The 6,994-nt window shown below is 39.9% G+C and overlaps 1 pseudogene; it reads left to right on the top strand.

Annotated features, from left to right (window-relative positions):
• The first annotated feature begins 3,453 nt into the window (after positions 1 to 3,453).
• On the top strand, positions 3,454 to 5,976 carry LOC110315427 (annotated as a pseudogene).
• Positions 5,977 to 6,994: the final 1,018 nt, after the last annotated feature.

Genomic DNA, 6,994 nt, shown 5'->3' with positions numbered 1-6,994 from the left:
AACAGGTGCCCCTGTGGCATGGTGGGGCATCTTTTGGGTATATTCCCAAGAGTGGTATAGATGGGTCTTCAGGTAGCTCTATTTACAATTTTCTGGGAACCTCCAGATTGATTTCCAGAGTGGTTGTACCAGTTTGCAATTCCACCAGCAATAGAGGAGTGTTCCTCTTTTTCCACATCCTCTCCAACATGTGTTGTCACCTGAAGTTTTGATCTTAGCCATTCTGACTGGTGTAAGTTGGAATCTCAGGGTCGTTTTGATTTACATTTCTCTAATCACTAAGGGCTTTGAACATTTATTTGGTGCTTCTCAGCCATTCGAGATTCCTCTGTTGTGAATTCTCGGCTTAGTTCTATATTCCATTGTTTTGATTGGATTGTTTGGTGTTTTTAGCTCCTTGAGTTCTTTATATATTTTGGATATTGGTTGTCTATCGGATGTGGAGTTAGTGAAGACTTTTTTCCCAATCTGTAGGTTGCCGATTTGGCCTATTGATTATGTCCTTTGCCTTACAGAAGCTTTCCAGTTTTATGAGGTCCCATTTATCACTTCTTGATCTTAGAGCTTGAGCCATTGGAGTTCTGTTTAGGAAATTTCCCTCTGTGACAGTGAGTTCAAGCCTCTTTTCCACTTTCTCTTCTATTAGATTCAGTGTATCTGGTTTTATGTTAAGGTCCTTGATCCACTTGGACTTGACCTTTGTGCAAGGTGACAAATATGNGTCTATTTTCATTTTTCTACATATAGTCAGTTAGACCAGCACTGTTTATTGAAGTCTATCTCTGTACCAATACCATGCAGTTTTTATCACTATTGCTCTGTAGTACAGCTTGAGGTCAGGAATTGTGATTCCCCAAGCCATTCTTTTATTAAGAATTGTTTTGGCTATCTGGAGTTGTTTTGCCTTTCCAGATGATTTTGAGAATTGCTCTTTCCAGGTCTATGAAGAATTATGTTGGAATATTGATGGAGATTGAGTTGAATCTGTCGGTCACCTTTGTTAGAATGGCCATTTCAACTAGGTTAATTCTGCCAATCCATGATCATGAGAGATCTCTCCACTTTCTGGGATCTTCTTTGAATTCTTTCTTGATAGTCTTAAAGTTACTGTCATACAGGTCTTTTATTTGTTTGGTTAGAGTTACCCCAGGACATTTTATATTATTTGTGGCTATTACGAAGGGAATTGTTCCCCTAATTTCTTTCTTAGTCTATTTTTCATTTAAATAAAGTAAGGCTACTGAATTATTTAATTTAGTTAATTTTAAATCTGTCCCCTTTGTTGAAGTTGTTTATTAGCTGGCAATGTTCTCTGGTAGAATTTTTGGGGTCATTTATGTATACTCCCATATCATGTGCAAATAGTGATACCTTTATTTCTTCTGTGCCAACTTGTATCCCATTAATGTCTTTTTGGATATGGGGAGAATGGGCATCCTTGTCTTGTCCCCAATTTTAGTAGAATTGCTTCAAGCATGTCTCCATTTAATTTGATATTGACTGTTGGTTTGCAGTAAATTGCTTTTATTATGTTTAGTTATGGGCCTCGAATTCCTGATCTCTCCAATACTTTCAACATGAAGGGGTGTTGTATTTTGTCAAATGCCTTTTCTGCATCTAAGGAGATGATCATGTGATTTTTTTTTTCGTTTAGTTTGTTTATATAGTGGATTACGTTGATGGAGTTAATGGATTTTCCTATATTGATCTAACCTTGCATATGTGGGATGAAGCCTACTTGATCTTGGTGAATGATGGTTTTGATGTGTTCTTGGATTCGGTTTGCAAGAATTTTATTGAGTATTTTTTGCATCAATATTCATAAGCAAGATTGGTCTGAAGTCCTTTTTTTTTGGTTGGATCCTTGTCTGATTTAGGTGTCAGATTAATTAATTGCAGTTTCATAGCATGAATTTAGGTAGTGTTCCTTTAGTTTCTGTTTTGTGAATAGTTTGAGGAATACTGGTATCAGGTCTTCTTTGAAGGTCTGGTAGAATTCTGCACTAAATCCATTTGGTCCTGGGCTTTTTTGGGGGGGAGGGGGGAAGGTTTTTAATGACTTCTATTTCCTTGTGTAACATGTGCCTATTCAGATCGTTTACCTCTCTTGACTTAACTTTGGTATTTTGGAAGGTTTTTAATGACTTCTTCTATTTCCTAGTGTGACATGGGCCTGTTCAGACCATTTACTGCTCTTAACTTCACTTTGGTATGTGGCATCTCTCTAGGAAACCATCCATCTCATTCAGGTTCTTCAGTTTTGTATAGCATAGCCTTTTTGTAGTGGGATATGATGTTTTTTTTTCAATTTCTGTTGTTACTTCTCCCTTTTTGCTAATTTGGATACTGCCTCTGGGCCCTTTAGTTAGTTTGGCTAGAAGTTTGTCTGTCTTGTGGATTCTCTCAAAGAACCAGCTTCTGGTTTTGTTTATTCTTTGTATTGTTCTCTTTGTTTCTAATTGGCTGATTTCAGTCCTGAGTTTGACTATTTCCTGTCATCTACTCTTATGTGAGGCTGATTCTTTTTGTCCTAGAGCTCTCGGGTGTGCTGTTAAGTTGTTAGTGTAAGATCTCTCCAGTTTCTTTACCAGGGCACTTAGTGCAATGAATTTTTCTCTTAGCACTGCTTTCATTGTTTCCCATAAGTTTGGGCATGGTGTGTCAAGATCTTCATTAAATTCCAGTAAATCTTTAGTTTCTTTCTTTATTTCTTCCCTGACCAACTTATCGTTGAGTAGAGAATTGTTCAGTTTCCACATGTATGTGGGCTTTCTGTTATTTTTGCTGTTATTAAAGACCAGCCTTAGGCCATGATGATTTGATAGGATGATGCACGGTATTATTTCAATCTTCTTGTAACAGTTGGTAGTATTTCAATCTTCTTGTATAAGTTGAGGGTTGTTTTGTTACCAATTATGTGGTCAGTTTTGGAGAAGGTACTATAAGGTGCTGAGAAGGTGTAATCTTTTGTTTTGGGGTGAAATGTTCTGCAGATATCTGTTAAATCTATTTGATTCATAACATCTTTTAGTTCCACTGGGTCTCTGTTTAGTTTCTCTTTCAATGACCTGTCCATTGGTGAAAGTGGGGTGTTGAAGTCTCCCACTATTATTGTGTAGGGTTCAATGTGTGTTTTGAGGTTTAGTAATGCAATCTCACAAATGGTGTCAACCATTATCCTTTAGTCTTTGGTAATCTTAGGTATGTACATGATATGGTGGATTCATGCTCAGCCTTCATATGTGCGGTGGCCATGACAGGTGAAAAGTTCTCCCATGCCATTAAGGCCATGAAATCAGCAATGCTGGTAATGGGAGAGCCTTGGGCACTCAAGACTGACAATGGAACTACTTAATCATTTCAGGGTGCCCACCCCGGCAGTGGCCCCGGACATCGCCTGCCCTACCCTGACCTGCCCTGCTGGCCTGCCCAGCCCCAGTGTGGCAGCGGCTCATGGTGGCGGTGGGGCCCCCACAGCAGCAGGTGCGGATGGCCAAGCAGCAAGTCTGGGCGATGCTCGAAGGACTCCATCTTCAACTCCTACTACGATTCCAGCCAAAGCTGGTTCTGCATTGGGCTTCAGATCTTTCTCCAGCTCCCCAGTATAGTTGCATCCAGTATTGTTCTGATCATGTCACAGCGATCACTTTTCAAGTTTTACATGTACAGCTCAGCCTTTCTATTAGCTGCAACTTCAGTGTTGGTGAGTTATTATGTTGCTTTGCACATTGACTTCTATGGTGCCTACAACATGTCAGCATTTGGAATTGAGTTGCTTCCTCGGAAAGGGCCCTCACTGTGGATTGCACTCACGGTTTTACAGCTAACCTTTGGAATTGGATATGTCATATTTCTCCAGATTCAGTCCATCTATTCACAGTTAATGATTTTGGCTATCTTGGCTCCTAAAATGAGCTTAATCACAGAGCTGCCATTACACATCAGACAGACATTAGTGCTCATGTCTTCCTTGATTCTCATATATAACACAGTTTCCCCGGCCCGCGGGACAAGTTATTCAGTGGGTCTGAGGGGGATCAACCCTAAAGGGGGAACAGGCGAGAGAGGGGGGGGGGAAGACCATGCAACGGATGGCTTTTTGTCACGGTCTCATTTATTGAAGGCTAAAAGCCCAGTTTTTAAGGCATACAGGGAGAGGAGATAGGGAGGGGTTAAAACATGATCAAAAGAAACAGAGCAAAGGACAAATGGGGGAACGCTAACTTCAAGTGTGAAACTTCTTGTGATTAATCTCAGAATCTTGACGCTGCTGCTCTGGAACACAGGGCGGCTTGTCTCTGAAGTCCAGGTCTTCCAAGGTGTTTGTTTTGGGCAACTCCAGAATGCCGGATACCTTTTGACAGCCCCAGGTGTCATCTCAGGGCAGAGATCAAATGATTCCCAGGGTAGAATTGGGTGGAGAGAGATTAGAGCAACCTTGGGAATGAGGGAGTGACACAACCCTTAACAAAGGACCATTTGGCTATTAGGTGAGAGCTGTCAAAGGCCTGGTTTATCTCAGCCTGGTCTCCAACAACACAGTGCTTGTCTTGGCAGTGAAACTTAAGTGGTTTTACTACTCTAGTAGGTATGTTTACTTGTTAGTGAGGCATATGTACCGAATTTATGGATTACAGTTACTGATGGAGGACACATGGAAGAGGATTCGTTTCCGAGACATACTTCGGGTCTTCTGGCTAACAAGAATTACAGCTAAGGCTACAGTGTCAATGTACATTTTAAGGATGGCAAATGAAACTGAGTCCTTCTTTATTTCTTGTGATGATTTCTGGGACGACATTTGTAATATAATAATTAGTAGGTGTGATTCTACACTAACTGTACTAGGCATGAGTGCTTTAATTTCTTCAATAGCCCATTATTTGGCCTTGGAATATTGGCCTTTATTGGATCAACTGAAGAAGATGACAGGTGGCTTGGCTTTGCAGCTCCTGCTTTATTTTTCATTTTGGCTCTTCAGACTGGTTTAAGTAGGCTGAGACTCGAAGAGAGACTTATTCGCTTAAGTAGAAACATGTGCCTTTTATTAACTGCAGTCCTGCATTTCATCCATGGGATGACAGACCCCGTATTAATGTCTCTCAGTGCCTCCCATGTGTCATCTTTCCATAGACACTTCCCTGTGCTGTTTGTCTCTGCTTGCATGTTCATTCTCCCTGTCTTCCTCAGTTACATCCTTTGGCATCTCTATGCACTAAATACATGGCTGTTTGCAGTTACAGCCTTCTGTGTGGCACTCTGCTTGAAGGTAATCGTCTCCCTCACTGTCTACATGCTGTTCATGATTGATGGCTACTATAACGTCCTCTGGGAAATGCTTGATGACTATGTCTGCTTTGTTCGTTCCACAGGCAATATTATCAAATTTAAATTTGGAGTAGTAATGTTTGGGAATGGGGCCTATACCATGATGTTTGAGTCAGGAAGAAAACTTCAGGCTTGTATGATATGCCTACATGCATATTTTAACATCTAGTTACAAGTAAAAAATGGCTGGAAGACATTCATGAATCGTAGAACTGCTGTTAAGAATATTAATTCACTTCCTGAGATAAAAGGGACCCACTTGCAAGAAATAGATGATGTCTTGTGATCTGCTATCATGAGTTCACAACATCTGCTCATATAACACCATGTAGCCATTATTTCCATGCACTCTGCATTCGGAAATGGCTGCACATTCAAGATACTTGTCCAATGTGCCATCAGAAAGTGTACATCGAAGACGAGATCAAGGATAACTCAAATGTATCTAACAACAACAGATTTATTGCACCCAATGAAAATCCAAACACAGAGGAAGCTTTAAGAGAAGATGCTGCTGGATCTGACAAAGAATTGGATGAGGATGACAGTACAGACTGTGATGATGATGTTCAAAGAGAAAGAAACAGAGGGATTTAGTACACAGGCACAGCAGAAGCAGCAGCAGAATTTAATGATGACACTGATTAAAGTAGCATTTACTGATCATTGATGTATCTATTTAAAATTCAGTTCATCCGAAACGGAGTAATACGCTTCACGTCAGTGTGTGAGCAAGCACAAAAGCAGTATTGATGTTGAAACTCTGAACGATTGTCCGTTTACTGTGATGTGCTACTGTAAATATACCTCTTTAATTACTTCTGGTCTCTTTGGTGACCTATTTAAATTTGTGTACATTATTGTACATAGAATAAAATGTTTTCACGTTTTTATGACAAAATTTGAAAAATAACTTCTTAATAGAGATAATGATCATACGGTGCATCAATTGTGCCAAAGAATCCTCCATGAAATTAGAATATATCTAATGCTGGACTATAGCTTTTCCTTAAAATAAGTGGGAAAATGAAAATGATGAATAAAGGAATGTTAGGATAAAATTCAGGGGACAGCAGATTCTGGCAAGAATGTGGAGAAAGAGGAACACTCCTCCATTGCTGGTGGGATTGCAAGCTTGTACAACCACTTTGGAAATCAGTCTGGCAGTTCCTCAGAAAATTGGACATACTACTACTGGAAGATCCAGCAATACCTCTCCTGAGAATATACCCAGAAGATGTTCCAACGGGTAATAAGGACACATGATCCACTNTGTTCATAGCAGCCTTATTTATAATAGCCAGAAGCTGGAAAGAACCCAGATGTCCCTCAACAGAGGGATGGATACAGAAAATGTGGTACATTTACACAATGGAATAATACTCAGCTATCAAAAACAATGAATTTATGAAATTCGTGGACAAATGGATGTACCTGGAGGGTATCATCCTTAGTGAGGTAACCCAATCACAAAAGAAGTCCCTAGATATGCACTCACTGATAAGTGGATATTAGTCCAGAAACTTAGAATACCCAAGATACAATTTGCAAAACACAAGAAAACCAAGAAGAAGGAAGACCAACAGGTGGATACTTCATTCCCCCTTAAAATAGGGAACAAAATACCCATGAAAGGAGTTATAGAGACAAAGTTTGGAGCTAAGAT

The sequence above is a fragment of the Mus pahari genome, unplaced genomic scaffold (genome assembly GCF_900095145.1).
Source record: "Mus pahari unplaced genomic scaffold, PAHARI_EIJ_v1.1 scaffold_7310_1, whole genome shotgun sequence".
NCBI classification, from domain to species: domain Eukaryota; kingdom Metazoa; phylum Chordata; class Mammalia; order Rodentia; family Muridae; genus Mus; species Mus pahari.
The sequence above is the reverse complement of the archived record's forward strand: the minus strand, read 5'-3'. Positions and strand labels throughout refer to the sequence as shown.